Raw genomic sequence first — 20,102 nt, 5'->3', positions numbered from 1 at the left:
CTCTCCCGGAGGGGGAAATCATCACCATCATCATCACCAACGCTCCTCTCATAGGGAGAGGGCAATCTCCATCAACATCTTCACTAGCACCATCTCATCTCCAAACCCTAGTTCATCTCTTGTATCCAATTCTTGTCTCAAAGTCTGGGATTGGTGCTAGTAGGTTGCTAGTAGTGTTGATTACTCCTTGTAGTTGATGCTAGTTGGTTTAATTGGTGGAAGATCATATGTTCAGATCCTATATGCATATTATTACCCCTCTGATTATGAACATGAATATGCTTTGTGAGTAATTACGTTCATTCCTGAGGACAAGGGAGAAGTCTTGCTATGAGTAGTCATGTGAATTTGGTATTCGTTTGATATTTTGATAAGATGTATGTTGTCTAGCCTCTAGTGGTGTTATGTGAACGTCGACTACATAACACTTCACCATTATTTGGGCCTAGAGGAAGGCATTGGGAAGTAATAAGTAGATGATGGGTTGCTAGAGTGACAGAAGCTTAAACCCTAGTTTATGTGTTGCTTCGTAAGGGGCTGATTTGGATCCATATGTTTCATGCTATGGTTAGGTTTACCTTAATACTTTTGTTTTAGTTGCGGATGCTTGCAATAGAGGTTAATCATAAGTGGGATGCTTGTTCAAGTAAGAAGAACACCCAAGCACCGGTCCACCCACATATCAAATTATCAAAGTATCGAACATGAATCATATGAACATGATGAAAACTTGCTTGACGATATTCCCATGTGTCCTCGGGAGCGCTTTTCCTATTATAAGAGTTTGTTCCGGCTTGTCCTTTGCTACAAAAGGATTTGTCCACCCTGCTGCACTTTATTTACTTTTGTTACTTGTTGCTCGTTACAATTTATCCTATAACAAAACTATCTGTTACCACTTATTTCAGTACTTGTAGAGAATACCTTGCTAAAAAATGCTTTTCATTTCCTTCTGCTCCTCATTGGGTTCGACACTCTTACTTATCAAAAGGACTACGATAAATCCCCTATACTTGTGGGTCATCAGGCGGCTCGATTTTACAATCGTCCGCCTTTTTGCGCTACATATGAGCTCCATCATGAAGAGAGAAGAAGTCTCGCAAATCTGTGTGGCGGATCCGTACTACATGCACGAGTCTTTCTTGAGTCTCGGCGACTTTGCGCGTGAGACTGCTAGGGACTACCTCCAAAACTTCATGGTACAGAATAAGGACCAGGAAATTGTCCTCCTGCCTTATCATCCAAAGTAAGTCAGTTCCGGACAACCCTTTCGTACATTTCAATCATTCCTTCTCGCTCATATGGAGAATAATTTGAGGTGTCTTTTCCCCGCAGCGACGGGCGCGCCGTCCTTATCGTTCATTACCCGCGAGTCTCCCACGCCGTGTATTTCGACCCTTCCAGAGACTACGAGAAGAAGGACTACACCCACATAATGAATATTCTAGATGATGCTCTCCAAGGCTTCAACATTAGAGGTGGCCACATGCAGATCAGGAAACTAAGGAACGAGAAGATGGGTTTCGCGCATAAAACTAACTTCTGCTGCATCCATGTCCCAAAACCAAGCAAGAAGGATGGATTCTACATCCTCCATCTCATGATTGAGTTCAACACGGATCACCAAAAGCTTCGCATGACAAGCAGAAATGATGAACATATCCACAAGTGGCAAAAATATCATGGAGAAGCGGATTATAAACTTAGAGATGACTTCTTCCACCACGGCCCTATATCGCGAGCTGACGTCCGAACTCGCATAGGCATGCAACGTCAAGACCTCATGCCGCTCAAGAAGCTAGGGTCCATCCTCGATGATATGGAAGGATGGAACTTCTAGTGATTTACGATGCCGATGATTATGATATGTGTCGCTTGAACTTGTATACTTTCTGTAGCGATGAAACTTTGTGATGTCCACGGTCCCTGCCGAACTTGCGTAACGCTACTTTGTTTGTTTGGGTACGATGACCTGCGTACCTCTAGTTAATTAGTTTGTGTACTGTATGTTGCATCTAGTTGCTAATTAACCCTTTCTTTTTCGTGTTGTTCTAATATATTTTGTTGCATATGATTGTACATCCTCTTGATGAACATGCATCTCTAACAGGTACCTAGTTTCTTGATGGCGAGATGGCGGTGCTATGTCATGTACAAAGGGAAGGTTCCGGGGTGTACAACGAGTGGCCTGAGTGTCAGGCGCAAGTGAATGGGGTATCGGGCGCCATCCATAAAGGCTTCAAACACACACAAGAAGGAGAAGCTAGTTACTTGAGGTTCACGCTAGCACGAGAGAGGACTCGTAACCGCCACCTCATGTACTGCATAGTTCTGCTCTCACTCATAGTGATAGCTCCTCTCGCATATACCATTGTTTAGATGGATGGCGTTGTAGTTGCAAGTATTCTAGACTTGCATGTATTGCTATTTTCAAGATGATGACGAGATACCACTTTGTATTGGATGATGATTACGATGAGACTATTTGTATGTATATGCTATGATTACATTTGTGGTCTCGCAGCCATCTGTATGTGTATCATGATGACATTTGTATCTGCTAAAGATTCTTGTATAAAGCATGTTCAAATACAAAACAAATATGCAGAAAAAAACTACTAAAATTAGCAGTAGCGAGTGGAGAAAAGTTAGCAGCAGCGCTACGGTAGCAGTAGCGTGTCCGGGCAAAGCGCGCTAGAGCTATTAGCAGTAGCGAGCTTCCACGAAGAGCGCTGTTGCTACACTTTTATAGCAGTAGCGCGGGTCTGCACGCGCTACTGCTACGGGTCAGCTATAGCGCCTAATTAGTAGCGCCGGTCCCCGCGCTACTGATATACCTAGAACGCGCTGCTGCTGCTAGCCTTTTCCCTAGTAGTGTTTGTTAGTTTCTAATAGAGTTTTTGCTTTATTCTTCGATTGTGTGATGAACTATTACTTATTCATGAGAAGTATATGATAAAAGTTCTACGATAAAAGCCCTATGTTTAATTTTGTTGTTGTTATAATAATCAACATGATGCTTCTATGTCCGTATTTTGTTTTTATCGACACCTCTCTCTCTCAAAGCATGTGGACATGTTTTTCGATTTCGGTTTTCGCTTGAGGACAAGCGAGGTCTAAGCTTGGGGGAGTCGATACATCCATTTTTCATCATGTTTTCTTACTATTATTTATGATGTTTTTATCCATAATAATGCTTTTTGGAGTAATTCTAATGCCTTTTCTCTCATAATTTGCAAGGTACACACCAAGAGGGAGAATTCCGGCAGCTCGAAATCTGAACCTGGAAAAGCTATGTCAGGCTACCTATTCTGCACAACTCCAAACAAGCCGAAACTTCACGGAGATTGTTTATGGAATATTTAAGAATTGTTGGAGCAAATAACTACCAAAGGGGGCCCACCAGGTGGGCACAGCCCACCTGGGCGCGCCAGGGAGCCCAGGCGCGCCCTGGTGGGTTGTGCTCACCCAGGCCCACCTCTGGTGCCCATCTTATGGTATATAGGTTGTTTTGACGTAGAAAAATAAATAAGAAGAGGACTTTCGGGATGGAGCGCCGCCGACTCGAGGCGGAACTTGGGCAGGAGCACTTTTGCCCTCCGGCGGAGCGATTCCGCTGGGGAACTTCCCACCCGGAGGGGGAAATCATCGTCATCATCATCACCAGCAACTCTCCCATCTTGGGGAGGGCAACCTCCATCAACATCTTCAACATCACCATCTCCTCTCAAACCCTAGTTCATCTCTTGCGTTCAATCTTGTTACCGGAACTATAGATTGGTGCTTGTGGGTGACTAGTAGTGTTGATTACATCTGGTAGTTGATTACTATATGGTTTATTTGGTGGAAGATTATATGTTCAGATCCATTATGCTAATTAATACTCCTCTGATCATGGGCATGTTTATCATTGAGTAGTTACCTTTGTTCTTGAGGTCACGGGAGAAATCATGTTGCAAGTAATCATGTGAATTTGATATGTGTTCGATATTTTGATAGTATGTATGTTGTAATTTCCTTAGTGGTGTCATGTGAACGTCGACTACATGACACTTCACCATATTTGGGCCTAAGGGAATGCATCATGGAGTACCAATTAGATGATGGGTTGCGAGAGTGACAGAAGGTTAAACCCCAGTTTATGTGTTATTCCGTAAGGCACCGATTGGATCCAAAAGTTTAATGCTATGGTCAGAATTTATTCTTTATACTTTTCTTGTAGTTGTAGATGCTTGCGGGAGGTTTAATCATAAGTAGGAGGTTTGTTAAAGTAAGAACAACACTTAAGCACCGGTCCACCCACATATCAAATTATCAAAGTACCGAACACGAGTTAAACCAACATGATGAAAGTGACTAGATGAAATTCCCATGTACCCTCAAGAACGCTTTGCTTATCATAAGAGACAGTTTTGGCATGTCCTTTGCCTCAAAAGGATTGGGCTAACTTGCTGCACTTCTTTTACTACTATCGTTACTTGCTGGTTACAAATTATCTTGCTATCAAACTATTCCACTACTTACAATTTAGCACTTGTGGACATTACCTTACTGAAAACTACTTGTCATTTCCTTCTGCTCCTCGTTGGGTTCAATACTCTTACTTATAGAAAAGATCTACAATTGATCCCCTATACTTGTGGGTCATCAAAGTCCGCAATGTGTCTTTTGTCACCATGATGAGACAATAAACCTTTATATTCTTCCAATGCAAATTGGCTCGTTCTATATGGCCAGTCATCCAAATAGCTTCTGGCTTGTATCCTCCTTGTAGTGTTGCTAATGTATTTGGCAACTGGTTACATGGGATAGATCATAGGTTCAGAACTTTTCTCAGGGTGGAAGCGCTTGCCGTTATTTGATCGCCTTGGCTATGTAGAAATGATAAGGTTTTTAACGATAAAAGTACTTCTCTGATGCAGGTTATCTACAGATGTACCGGGACACATCGTTTATGGTCCTCTCTACAACGCATGGAAAATCGAGACCTGTTTATGGAGGTGTGTACACGGTTGGAGGCTACGGTGAGGGATACTTTTACCCAACATGGGTGGTAGCATGATCTTAGGATTCCCCCCTCCGCTTTAGGCGTTATACGGACTCTTCAGGTTTTTGTAGTTCGCCTTTTTATTTTTCATTCATGTGAGAAGACCTTATTTGGTTGTATGCATCTTAGTTATGCAGAGGCGGGGTGTATGTTTAAATCTTTTAAGTAATAAAGCGCCCCTTTTCGGAAAGCAACGATGTAGCAGCATGAAATTCTTTTAGTGTCATTTGCCGCTGAAGATCTGCAGCTGAACCGTTCCTGCTTGTGCTGGTTCCTTTGCCTTCTCTGCATGTATGCAGTTGGTTTAATTTACATGTACTGTTTGTACTTGGATTTAATTATGTAAGTATATTTTTTATTTTTTTGTAAATTTCCTTAGCTGCAGGCTATGTTATCAATGCTGGTGACAATGTTGGAGGTTCAGCCAAAGTTGGATCTCTTTGTTTTTCTCATTCATTAATCATGCAGAGCAGATGTGTGTTGTCAGGCCCTGTGAGGCACAGAATAACTGTTTCAGGTAATGAAGGCCTTCTTTCTTGTCATTTGAATTAATTTTCCCATTTTTTCTTCCAGAAAGCATATGGTCTGAGATCATAAAGAGGCACATAATTGAGGAAAATAACTATAATATGTTACCCCTTCAGGAAAGCTTGCTGTCATTTTCATATTTTTGGAAGAAACTAATGCGAAGTAGCAAGAACATCATTTTTTGGGACATGGTGCATGTAGATCAATGCACCTCTTTGATGTTAATGTATGCTTTTTGTAATTGCACATTGTGCTCAATAACTATCTTTCTTGTTACTGCCGCTGAAGTCAAGGTTTCTTTAGTCCAGGTTGTCAGTTTGTTACTACCAGGTATAGCATTATCGCTTTGTCCAAGAATGTGGCCAGGAAAGAACATTGAAGCTCCTGACCATATTCTTAGATATATATACTCTAGAGGGAAAACTTGTCCAAGAATGTGCTTCTAAAGCACTTTGTTTGTATTTCTGGACCGTTCAAAGCACTTTGATTGGCTTCAGAAGATTACCTGTTCAATGTTTTGGGAGTACAAACAAGTTAATTTTCCTTGATCTGGATTTTATTTAAACAAAGAGAGAAATACACTTTAGGAATTGTTGTCAGAAATCGTAGCAATTTTGTTACTACTCAAATACTTGGATTGTCTTGGTACAAATTTGACACCATTTAATTAGTATTCAAAAGCACCTTCTGTGATCATAATTTTGTAAATAGAAATAGTGAAATTTGTATACGGAATTCACCACCCAATATGTTTGAGCTTTTATTTTATATATTATTTTTGTATAACTAATCCACATATTTTCCTTCTTCATGTGCAAAGCAATAGCCTAGATGTTAGCAACTTCATATATATGTATGATATTATAATAATTCTTGATGGTTTTGTTCATGCAAAGCAAGAACACCAAGAGAGAACGATGCGGCAAAGCACGCATTTCCCTCTAGTATATATGTAAGTCAAAAATAAATATAAATAGAAACATGTCATGTCGTGCGAGTGCCCAGCCTCGTGGCCTAGGCGGGCCATGTGCCAGGCCAGGTACGCGCGTGAACAGGCTAGCCCGCGGCCCAGATGGCCTGGTGCTTTTGTTAATGTGGAGGCGAGAATAAAAACTAAATGGAAAAGATCCAAATATATTATGAAAGTTTATCAGAAGTACAAAGCACCTCAAACATAACAAAAATTACATCGAGGTCTCTATACCATTAAATGACCACTACCAATGCTAGGGATGCAAGCGAACGTGTTCACGACTGGCCACAAAGCTAGAACTAAGCTACGTTAATAACCATGCTAATGTAAAATTGATCGATGAGGACACTCGCAAACTTCATGGGCGTGTCCGCCTTCATCTCTAACCGCCGCCAGAAAGAGTCGACGATGCATCACTATCGTCGCTCCTCTACCAGAGCAGACCTTGTTGATGACAGATGGGAAGTCATTGTGCACGTGCACGAGCCTGTGTCGATGACTAGCACCCTTGAGCCACAGTCGTCATCATTGAAACCTTGAATAGATCTGAAGCAATTGACACCAAATCTCGTTGGTGCGCACACAAGATGAGAAACCCTAACCCCACAACCCCAAGGAAACGGTGGGAATCTACATCGAAGCTCTGTCAACTATGTTCAGATGGATGAACTCGAGGAGGATCGAAGCCTGAAAGACAAACTTGAAGAAGCATAGCTAACATCCGGTCAAGCTCCCAACACTTCTCCCTTATCCCGCAGGTTGTACATGCAACCAACGATGCCATTCGCCCGAGATCCCGACACTTCTTCCTTATCCCCCAGATACAAGCAACCAGCGACTTGGGGCCGCTACTCCTCGTCAGTTTGACCTCAGCCTCCCCTTGTCACCCCTACCTCATCACCATCTTCATCTGTTGCCCTGGGAAACAGATCCGATAACTTGCATCAGCCAGTAGTAGATCTTTAGACATGTGACATGTTAACCAGCCAATTGTTGACCTGCACCACATCATATCTAATGAAGCTCTCATTGTAATCCGCCTTGGCCTTGCTACTTCACCCACTACCTCCTCCTTCCCTTCGTCGATTGTATGGAGGGCGCGCCCTACCCCCTGGTACGCCCCCTACCTCGTCGATGACTGAGAGACCCCCCTGACGTGAGACCGACGCCAAAAATTCCTATAAATACAGAAACCCCCGAAAAGAAACCTAGATCAGGAGTTCCACCACCGCAAGCCTTTGTAGTCACCAAAAACCAATCGGGACCCTATTTCGGCACCATGCCAGAGGGGGGAATCATCACCGGTGGCCATCTTCATCATCCGATCGCTCTCCATGACGAGGAGGGGGTATTTCACCCTCGGGGCTGAGGGTATGTGCCAGTAGCTATGTGTTTGATCTCTCTCTCTCGTGTTCTTGATTCAGCACGATCTTGATGCATCGCGAGCTTTGCTATTATAGTTGGATCTTATGATGTTTCTCCCCCTCTATCTCTTGTAATAGATTGAGTTTTCCCTTTGAAGTTATCTTATCGGATTGAGTCTTTAAGGATTTGAGAACACTTGATGTATGTCTTGCATGGGATACTCGTGGTGATAATGGGGTATTCTATTCATTCACTTGATGTATGTTTTGGTGATCAACTTGCAGATTCCGTGACCTTAGGAATCTATGCATAGGGTTTGGCACATGTTTTCGTCTTAACTCTCCGGTAGAAACTTTGGGGCACTCTTTGAAGTTCTTTGTGTTAGTTGAATAGGTGAATCTGAGATTGTGTGATGCATATCTTATAATCATACCCACCTATACTTGAGGTGACATTGGAGTATCTAGGTGACATTAGGGTTTTGGTTGATTTGTGTCTCAAGGTGTTATTTTACTACGAACTCTAGGGCTGTCTGTGATACTTATAGGAATAGCCCAATGGATTGATCGAAAAGAATAACTTTGAGGTGGTTTCGTACCCTACAATAATCTCTTCGTTTGTTCTTTGCTATTAGTGAGTTTGGAGTGACTCTTTGTTGCACGTTGAGGGATTGTTATATGATCCAATTATGTTATTATTGTTGAGAGAACTTGCACTAGTGAAAGTATGAACCCTAGGCCTTGTTTCAAAGCATTACAATACCGTTTGTGCTCACTTTTATCATTAGTTACCTTGCTGTTTTTATATTTTCAGATTACAAAAACCTATATCTACCATCCATATTGCACTTGTATCACCATCTCTTCGCCGAACTAGTGCACCTATACAATTTACCATTGTATTGGGTGTGTTGGGGACACAAGAGACTCTTTGTTATTTGGTGGCAAGGTTGTTTAAGAGAGACCATCTTAATCCTACGCCTCCCACAGATTGATAAACCTTAGGTCATCCACTTGAGGGAAATTTGCTACTGTCCTACAAACCTCTGCACTTGGAGGCCCAACAACGTCTACAAGAAGAAGGTTGTGTACTAGACATCAACAGGCGACTCGAGGAAGCGGCCAAATCATGCCGTGCTATGAAGTGATGTGAGCAGTACATGCAGTCGCCGCCCAAGGCAGACGCGGTGTTCAAACGCGATGCACAGAACACAACAAGTACAGACGACGACTACCTCGTCATGGATGGCATAGTCTTCCTCCTGGTTTTCTTCTCACACGTTGTGGTTGTCTTCTAGAATGCACAAGGCAAACATGGTGTCGCTGGCAGTGGCTGTGAAGAACACGGCAAGCTCGGACGACGGCCAGGGCGGACATGGTCTTTCTGATTCCTCCGGGCTTTGTTACATGTAGCAACCACAAGTGGTGAAGAAGTTGTAGGAACTGCAGAAGAGCCTTCAGGGGAAGGATTGATTTGGAAGAACGGGCGTCCTGAGGAACAAGGTCAGTGTCAGGGAGAAGAGCGGGGTGGGTGGGGAGCGCAGATACATTGATTGCATTAAGTTGTTGCATGGTGGTTGTTGAGATAGTAGCTGCATTGTGGACTGTACCTCACATTGTTAGTACATTGAATACCGGCCTAGCATATGAGAGATACATGTCGCATAAACTAGTAATACTGACTAGCTAATATAGTAGATGTGGATCCCGATGCTCATGAATGGGTTAGATTTTGGTGGGCTGAGTCACCGAGTGCTCCTACACATTTTCAATGTTGAAATATCTATTTTACTTAATACTTTGATATGCATGCTGGATAGCGGTCTTGGGGTGGAGTACAAATTATAGATGCAGATGGATAACGGTCTATAGATTTACAGACGTGATACTCATATGCTAATTCTGACCTGAATAATCAAACTCATAAATATTGCAATTTAATCATTGCCCAAATGTAATTTGTTCACCACATCGTTGCTTTTTTTAGAGTGACCACTAGTGTACCTATGGATCCTTTTCCACCTTCATCCATAAAGATTTTAACCTCTTTTAATTTCCTTGCATTTATTTTCTTATTAATCTCCATACAATCTTTCCACTGTTGTGTTTAATTCCTTTTGTAACTAGCGGGCTAGTGAGATTGACAACCTCACTAGTTTCATTGGGGACAGAAGAAATTTTTGCTTTGCGTGTGCAGATACTGATCCTTGATTATAATTGTGTAGCTCATGTTGGTTCGATAAATATTGAAGTCACTTGAGGGAAACTATTGCTTGCTGCAAACCCTTACACTTGAAGGCCCAACACCTTTCTAGTTGAGGGAAAGCGGTGGGCTGCAGAAGTGGGTAGAAGCATTGTAAGAAATAGACTGGATCCCAGAATTGTCACTTGTCCCAAAGGGTTGTGGGCATCTCGTTTTCATGCACTTAATGCTTTTCGATCATCGCCATTTAACTTCTCTCAAATTCTTCTAGGGTCAACCTGTGACTCACGCATAACTCAAACACTCTCTGGAGCTGAATGTTCAGAAAACAAGGGCAAGTGTTTCTTGGTCTTTCTAAAAAATGTTCCATCGATGGTGCCTCTGGATTGTCAATGGGAACACCTTCTTGATGCCTCCACGCATCCCTAAATCTTGATATGTTATTATGTTGAGAGGCGCGACACCACTCATGCACTCAAAGAAAGTACTAATTAGCCATGTGTAGCTCACTATGTCTTTTCTGATGAATCCAGAGCCAAAGTGGAGGGACTGACTATAGTTATTTATTCCAATGAAAGAGGCACAACATACCTTGTACATATTGATGAGGTACATTGCGTTTGAAGGACACATAATCAAGGCAGTGCTTGTATGTACTACGCACGACACCATCGAAATTCGCCATCATTAACCATCAGGAGGAGCTAAGAGGAAGTTGTTTTGGATAGCAAGTAGATGGGGAAGGATGATAACCCACAAGTATAGGGGATCGCAACAGTCTTCGAGGGTAGAGTATTCAACCCAAATTTATTGATTTGACACAAGGGGAGCCAAAGAATATTATCAAGTATTAGCAGTTGAGTTGTCAATTCAACCACACCTAGAAACTTAATATCTATAGCAAGGTATTTAGTAGCAAAGTAATATGATAGTAGTGGTAACGGTGGCAAAAGGTAACAGTAGCAAAAGTAATATTTTTGGGTTTTGTAGTGATTGTAACAATAGCGGCGGAAAAGTAAATAAGCGAAGAACAATATATGAAAAGCTCATAGGCATTGGATCGGTGATGGAGAATTATGCCGGATGCGATCGATCATGTAACAGTCATAACCTAGGGTGACACAGAACTAGCTCCAGTTCATCAATGTAATGTAGGCATGTATTCCGAATATAGTCATACGTGCTTATGGAAAAGAACTTGCATGAAATCTTTTGTCCTACCCTCCCGTGGTAGCGGGGTCCTATTGAAAACTAAGGGATATATAGGACTCCTTTTAATAGAGTACCGGACCAAAGCATTAACACATAGTGAATACATGAACTCCTCAAACTACGGTCATCACCGGTAAGTATCCCGATTATTGTCACTTGGGGGTTAACGGATCATAACACATAATAGGTGACTATAGACTTGCAAGATAGGATCAAGAACTCTCATATATTGATGAAAACATAATAGGTTCAGATCTGAAATCATGGCACTCGGGCCCTAGTGACAAGCATTAAGCATAGCAAAGTAATAGCAACATCAATCTCAGAACATAGTGGATAATAGGGATCAAACCCTAAGAAAACTATGTCAGGACCCCGACTCGAAGTCACATCGATCTAGCCTGTAGCACCTCATATCACTTTGCGGCCTCACGCACGGTATCCCCACGGGTGTCGCCTTACCTTTGCCCGGGACCGTTTGCGCCTTTTGGCTCACGTATATGATAGTGTCGCTAGCATCCATATGATAAGGAGCCCGGGCTGACATGACTAGTCGTAAACCCAAAGTGGCACAGACTTACAGGGACAGGCATCCATGACCCAGCATCGAACGTGTCGGTCATCAGCGAGTGAATCCAGGCTGTAGCACTGGGCTAGCAGGACTCCGGTGAGCCGGGCTGTAGCGGGCTAACAGGACTCCGGTATTCATCGGGTGACATTTCCCCGAAGGGACAGACACAGGAACGAAGAAGGACACATGCCGGCCAGCCTAAGTGTTCCGGAGCAGTAGCAAGCTACCATGGCTCGGTGGAAACACTAGGAGACATTTCCCGGTAAGAGAGGCTACTAAAGATAAACAACTAGATGGTCAGATCCCACACATACCAAGCATTCCAATAGCATACACACAATATGCTCGATATGTGCAGATACAACATGGCATCACAACATGACTCTACGACTCAAGTAATTTATCAATAGGCTCCGAGGAGCGAGATATTACAAACATGGGTCTCATGACCCAACAATCAGAGCATACAAATCAAAGCACAAACGGAAGCTATCATGTCTGAGTACAGACATCTATAAATGAAAAAGGCTGAGAAGCCTGACTATCTACCAGATCCTGCCGAGGCACAAGATCGTAGCTGAGGTAACAAGCTAAACATCGAAGTCCACGTGGAACTACTAGTGAGACTGAAGTCTCTCTGCAAAACATAAAATAGGCAAACGTGAGTACAAATGTACCCAGCAAGACTTATATCAGAACTATCTACATATGCATCATTTTCAACAAAGGGATGGTGGGGTTTAACTGCAGCAAGCCAGCTTTGACTCGGTGGCTATCCTAAACTACGACTGCAAGCGACTCTTTTGAGGTGGCGCACACGAGTCCACATATTCACCATATCAATACACCACTATGGATTCGCTCCCGTCTCCCTACGAGAACGCCATCCATAGCACTCACGCTTATCTTGCGTATTTTAGGGTATCCACTTTCACTTGTCTATGAACTGATATAAGCAACCCAGAAGTCCTTTACCGCGGACACGGCTATTCGAATAGATGATGTTAACCCTGCAGGGGTGTACTTCTTCATACATGTTTCCACCACTTAGCGTCTGCACACGACATGTGCTCGGCAGACTTCAAGCGAAAGCCGACGTGGGTGTAGACCACGACCTACCTAAACACCTAAGTCTCTAGTCCAGGTTTATCGCCTATTCGGGTTCCATCCATGAGGAGATCCGGCCGGAGTTTCGCTCACAGCCCCAAACGATGTGAACAGGGTTCCCGAGATACCAAACGGGCATCCGGTACACCGTGCCACGTACCTACCGCATCACAGCCCACCCCTACGGTCAGCACTGTCCACGGCCTCCAGTAAGCTACAAACACCAGAAACTACTTGCAACTCCTGGACAGAGGACTAGGGTGAATAAGAAGTCGAGCGGGGTCATATTTCAGGGCCCAATGTATGGTAGTAGCTGAATCATGGATCACAAACACAGAACTCAGTTCCTGAGGACGGCTTCAATGAGACAACCCACCATGTACTCCTACATGGCCTCTCACCGACACCTTTTACCAAATCGTGTTCACACACTTAGCTCACACACAGTAGGACATGTTCACACACCTCTGATTCATCCTCGATGAATCAGACCTGACTCAACTCTAAGCAGTAGCAGGCATGACAAACAAGCATGAATGAGTAGGCACATCAGGGCTCAAACAACTCCTACTCATGCTAGTGGGTTTCATCTATTTACTGTGGCAATGACAGGTCATGCAGAGGATAAAGGGGTTCAGCTACCGCAGCAAGTAACAAATATGTCGTTGTTGTCCTAATGCAGTAAAAGAGAGCAGGAGCGAGAGAGTGGGATTTTATCGGAATGAACAAGGGGGTTTTGCTTGCCTGGCACTTCTGAAGATAACATTGAGTCTTCATCAGTGTCAACGATCACATCATCGGTATCACGTCTATCGAGAGGGGACAATTACCGGCAACACAGAAAGGAACACAATCAATGCAATGCACAATATGATGCATGATCATGACATGGCAAAATGAATGTGTTTTGAGCTAATGCAACTAAAACCAGATTAAATGAAGTTGGTTTGAATCCAAGATTCAAATTCAAACTCCATATGTGATTATTCAAATGCCATTTAATTGATTTGTGCTAAACAGTAGTGATAAGTTGTTCTAACATGCATGAAAATGGTACAGATGGATTTCTTGAATTTTTCTGATAATTTTTCATATATAATTTATTTAATTTGGAGTTACGGTTAATTTTCTATGATTTTTAGAAGTTTTAGGCATTTTCTGGAATTTCCTGAATATAATTAAATCCAGAAAATACTTTATGACATCAGCAGTGCGTCATGCTTGCATCAGCAAGTCAACAGGGCTGCCCCGGGTCAAACCTGACCAGGGGGTCCCATTAGTCAGCGTCACAGGTTAACAGGGGGGTTTATTTTAGTTTAATTAAGGATTAGGGCACTAGGGCCCACATGTCAGTGGCTCTGGGGTTAGATTAGGTGGTGATTAGCTTAAGCTAATCACCTGATGGCGGGGGCCCACCTGTCAGTGTCAGCAGAGGGGGGTAGTTAAAATAAAATAACTAAACTAATTAACAGGGGGGGCTGGCCCCACCTGTCATCGACCCAGAGGGGGGGGGTGTGTCCCGCCGTGGTCAACGTGGTCAGACCCACCGGCGGCTTGACGCCGGCGAGGCCAGACGCGGTGGTGCGCATCGGAAACCCACTACAGGGGCTCTTTTGGCGCGCAGGGAGCAGCTACGGGAGAGAGGGTGGAGTGGCGCATCCAACGGTGGCGGTGGCGGAGGCTGGGGTGGCCGGAGCTGCCGGCGGCGACCTCTTTTGCGGCTGCCGGAGCTCGGGTGTTCGCGGGACCGGCGCTGCGGTGTGCAAACAAGACGGTGGTCGCGCTAGTTTTACTCTACGGGACGCAACGAGTGCAACGGACGCAGGCGTGGGACCAAAAGGTCACCGGAGCTTCACCGGCGACGAGCCCGTGCGGCGGAGCGTCTCGGCTCCGGTAGAGGGGGCGGCTAGAGCTCGAAATCGAGCTTGGGGTTAGGGGGAAACGGAGCAGGGACTCACGGGGATCGTGCAGGGAGGGTCAGCGAGCTCGGGGGCGCGCCGGAGTGGCCGAATTTGACGGAGAAGATCCTCGGCGGCCGGCGAGGGGGAAAACGTCGGGGGCGGCGTTCCGGGGCTCTTCTGGTCGCGTGAGACGACGAGGAGGACGAGGGAGGACTTGCGGAGCTCTGGGAGGCGTCGGGGAGGCGAGAGGGGGATGGTGGCCGCGGCGAACGGCGTCGGTGGCGACGGCTGTGTTCGGGTTCGGGCGAGAGAGAAAGAGCAGAGGGGCGGGGCCTCGAGGAAGAGTGAGAGGGGTCCGAGGGGGCTGCGTGGCGTCGCGGGAGGGAACCAGGGGAGGAGGAGGCAGCCAGGCAGGGAGGAGGTGGCCGGGGCGCGTGGCCGCGCGCGCCGGGCGCGTGCCCGCGTCCTTCTGGCGAGGGAAGAAGACGACAGGGGGGGTAGCGGTGGCGGGCTGGGCCAGCGGGAGGAGCTGGGCCGGGCAGGTAAGCAGGTAAGTGGCCCAGGTGGCCGTCTCCCTTTTTATTTTTGCTCTGTTTTATTTTTTTAATCATTGTTTTCTATTTGTTTCAATCTGTTTTGATTTAGTTCAAACACTAAATCATTTTAAATAAATTCTGTAAAATTTTATGTGGCTTGCTAAAATATATACAAAGCCACTCACAAACTTCCAGAATTATTGGAGTCATATTTAATATATATTAAATATAAATCCAAAGCAAATAGTTATTGGATTAATTCAAATGGCCAAAATAATTATCTCTGTGACTTCAAAAATATTGGTTTAAATTTTACCTCTTACCAATATTTTCATGGAATAACAGGAACATTTTCTTGGACACATTTGAGAAGATTTAATTGTTGGTTATTTTTAGAAGGTTTCTGAGGCTTTGAAAATTCCTCAATTCAAATTTCATTTGAATTAAAACATGATGCTCATATGAGGTCTAGCCTAGTGCATAACAGGACCAGGGATGTGACAACTCACCCCCACTAAACAAAAATCTCGTCCCGAGATTCAAGCGTAGGGTAAGGTGAAGGGGGAACGCAACTAGTACAATCTTCACGATCCAGGGTGCACTTTATCAAAGCGTTGATTCGATCACCATCTTTGTCTCGAAGTCTTGCTCTGAGAACTCCAACTAACATGACAACAAGAGGAAAGGAAAGATCCTAAAAGAATGGTTCTTCTTGAAGGTCGAACAACTCAGGATTAACTCACGGAATGAGACATAGCAACATCTCTCGAGCTGAGAGGCGAAGCATATATCCATAGGAATGGAGTGAAGCAGATGACGAAGGTTCACTAGGTGGACAATAATTCCACACTTAAGAAGGTGGTAAACGATTGCCAACGTAGCGAAGAGTTGAGTTGCCATGATACCACGACGAAATATCCTGGAGGAAGGTGATCGTAGAGTATTACCTTAAGTGGCAAAAAGAATTACTTTTGATTCAGAGATCATTGAAACTCTTCATACCAGCATAAGGTAATCACAAACGATCATTTGGAGGGGGTCGGTAGAATGGCATACTCGAACTTGGATGATGTGGATTACCTTGTTGAAGACAACGTAATGGATGAATTTGCTTATCACCGGAGGTGGAAGAGACCCATGGTAGAATGGCACATTAGCGGTACAAGCTGGGAACAAAATGCAAATGCTGGGAATGATTCTGGTAACTGGGGAAGAACCCAACAATAAAGAGTGAATTCACTGTTGGAGTGGTTATAGCATAACCGAGGAAACTGAGAGCAAACCCAGCATAGTGCCGAGGATAACACGTAGCGCTTGTGCGTGCTCTCAAGAACTTGGGCATTTCCACAATCATCAAGGTTTTACCAACATCCGTGTCAAGGGTCCGGTAACACAACTCACTACCATGATGAATGGTGATGGAAGATGCAGATGCAAAGGAAGATAACACCTTCCCAGATTTCACCTTAGCGAAGCCAAGGAACAAAATCTGGATGATCGACCGAGAGACATTTAGCACTCCGCTTCTAATGTTCTCCTTGATGTGCTAGTGTAACCCATTCATAGAAATGATCTGGTATCTAGAACATCAAGTAAGGGTCGGACTTCGGGAACAATAGAATCCATAAGGAATAACTACGGAGGTAAATCCTGCGAAATTCTTATGGGGAGGTGGCCAACTTCTTTGATCAAGATACTACAGTAATAGGTCTTCCGTCTGGGTGGTGCTGGCCACGAAATCCACCTTACCAGTTATCGAGGAACCAATATTATAGTTCTTGGGGAAAATGTTCCAACCATCATATCTGCCTGAGATTCAGATCTGGTTGGTGTCAGAATATTCCAGACCCATCGAGTCCAGGAAGAAAAACGAAAGTTTGCAACACAATCGACGAGATGACGTTGCGAGATTCTCGGAAAATGAACTACGATAGTAAGCTCCAAAACATGAGCTGGTTCTGCTACAAACATGTGAACACGTTGTCCCAGACAAGCATGACCACGTGGTAGTCTTATAATAGAACACTACCGAGTTCAGGTGGGGAACCATCAACGAGGATATCAAAATCCTTGCATAAGGTATACTCTTAAGAAGGAACTTCTTCTCCTTGAACAAATCAATCAGTGGCTTGGTGTGCTAGGGATACATATAGATTGAAGGTTGCAAGTCTTCAAACCACAGAATTCTTCGCACGTGTGCATGACTGACTTGCGATGATTCCAGAGGAAGCAACATTGACTTTCTCGAGTCCACGGCGGCAACTTGCATCAAATGCACACGAACTAGAGGAAATCACTTCTTACATCCGAACATATGCTTCACGAGCTAGCATGAGCAAATGCTTTCAAAAGTTTCCAACACTAGCTTAATGTTCAGCAAAATTATGGAGAAGACAAGGATGTTGTCAATGGGCACAACAACAATTCATCTGGGTTTCCTTTTAAAAGGAATTCCATAGTTAAGTGAACAAGTGATAGCATTGGTCAGACCCAAAAGATATAATGGTGTATGCTCGAGGGATCAACCACGAATAAGACAACATTACGAGCATCGTTGGTACTGATTTGATTTGACGATAGCCCACACTCAAATCAAAGGATTGATAAGACAATAGGTCCAGCAACTGATCACAAGGACCAATCGATGAAGATATCATCTTTCTTCAACACACACACACAAAAAGATATCCCTTAACATGAACTAAGTTGAACAAGCTTTTATCTTCCAACTCTCCAAGTTGTTGTTTAGCTTATCCAACTAGCTCAGGGTATCCAACATGGATTCTTGGAGAAGGGGTGGTTTACAAGAAACCAACTTGATCACGAGCTCAACATAACGGTCAGGTGACGACCTAGTGATACTTCCGAGAAGACATCCAGAAAATCACGAACCACCGGTAAGTTACTAAGCTCGAGAACAATCTTGCTTTTCAGGGCAAGACGATATGATCAATAGAGCAAGGATTTGAATAATCCTAACTCATCGATCGAGGAGTGAACCAGGAGAATGGACTAGGTGGCACGATCAATCTTAGAATGATGATTCAATAACCAACACACTAAGAATGAAATTATTGTCCTTTAACTACCCAGCAACAAGGTTGCTAGGCGTATTGATTTCACACATCACAATTCATTTGTCGGCATTCCGGTTACAATAACACGGAAACCGAGAAATTATCAATGATGATCAGAGGTATTACTGCATCAAGAATTCATAAGATGGTGTGCAATTCCCATGATATTCCTGATATAAAGATGGTAATACTTCAAGGTAGAACAGACCAGAAGCTGGATTGGCATTTTGATCTGCGGAGCACAACTTCTTTGACCCAATCCTGGATATGGACGAGGTACTAGAGTTTGTTTCTCCAAGTCATTCGGGACAGAATGGCTTGACGGACCACAAGAGTAATAGGCATCGATAAACGAACACACGCATACTCTTGACTATCAATTGATAGACGAAGGTCAGAATGCAACTAAAGAGAACAACTCAAAGGAACATATAATTTTCTGAGTTGTGGATGCATAGATTAGTATGTCGAACCAAGTTCAACATATTTCTTCCGGATAACCCATGCAGAAAGGTAGAACTGGCAGAGTCACGATTTATGAATGGAGAACTCCTCAAGAATAATCCTGTTGTGATATTCCAGTTCAACGAGGAACTTCTGCCATAAGTAGTTCATGGTTTTTGGAAGAAGAAGATACCACGGACTTCAAGGACTATCGCAAGGTTACTAATATCCTAAAGGCACTAGCAATTACTATCAACATGAAGTAAGTAGAGTGAATCTTGGGTTCAAGAACCCAGGAACAGAATACCTACTACTAAGTAGCATCACGGGATGCTTCCGAGAATAAAGGCCAGAATCTTCACACTAGGACACAAATCATGGCTAGACCACTAGATGATCCCCTAGGACACCTAGGGTCATAATAATATCTCCAACATATTTGTCGAGGCAACAGAGTACCTCAACTCACCGATTAGTGTGGTTGAGCTGGCATAAAGGAACATCGAAACCAGAGGGAAAGGATTTTGCAAATGCATCAGACTATTTAGAAACCTGGAATGACTCGGACAGCATAACGGCTATAATTGCTCAAAAAGATTTGAGACAATCACAAAAATGGTGGCATAACCACTCAGAAGCACAATATCAAGGTTCCGAGATCAACAATTAACATACGGAAGCAGTAAAAACTGAACAGAGGCTTAAGTCCAAAAATCTTATAAGTCTACGGATTAGTACACGTGATCCTGATAGAAGAAGAGATAGCCTAGTTCTTAATCCCCGTAGAAAAGAAGATGATGTCTCAGATCAGAAGGCCATGAGGTATAAGGAGTAAAAAGAGCCTTACGTTCCATCCCACAATCAATTCCCTTATATAACTAAAGAATTTCTAGACTCAACTTCGACCAGTTTGGCTTGGTAATCCTACAGGCAGTCAAGCTCTGATACCAACGCTGTCAGGACCCCGACTCGAAGTCACATCGATCTAGCCTGTAGCACCTCATATCACTTTGCGGCCTCACGCACGGTATCCCCACGGGTGTCGCCTTACCTTTGCCCGGGACCGTTTGCGCCTTTTGGCTCACGTATATGATAGTGTCGCTAGCATCCATATGATAAGGAGCCCGGGCTGACATGAC

This window comes from Triticum dicoccoides, chromosome 5A (genome assembly GCF_002162155.2).
Source record: "Triticum dicoccoides isolate Atlit2015 ecotype Zavitan chromosome 5A, WEW_v2.0, whole genome shotgun sequence".
NCBI classification, from domain to species: Eukaryota; Viridiplantae; Streptophyta; class Magnoliopsida; order Poales; family Poaceae; genus Triticum; species Triticum dicoccoides.
Note: the sequence above shows the minus strand (reverse complement) of the source record.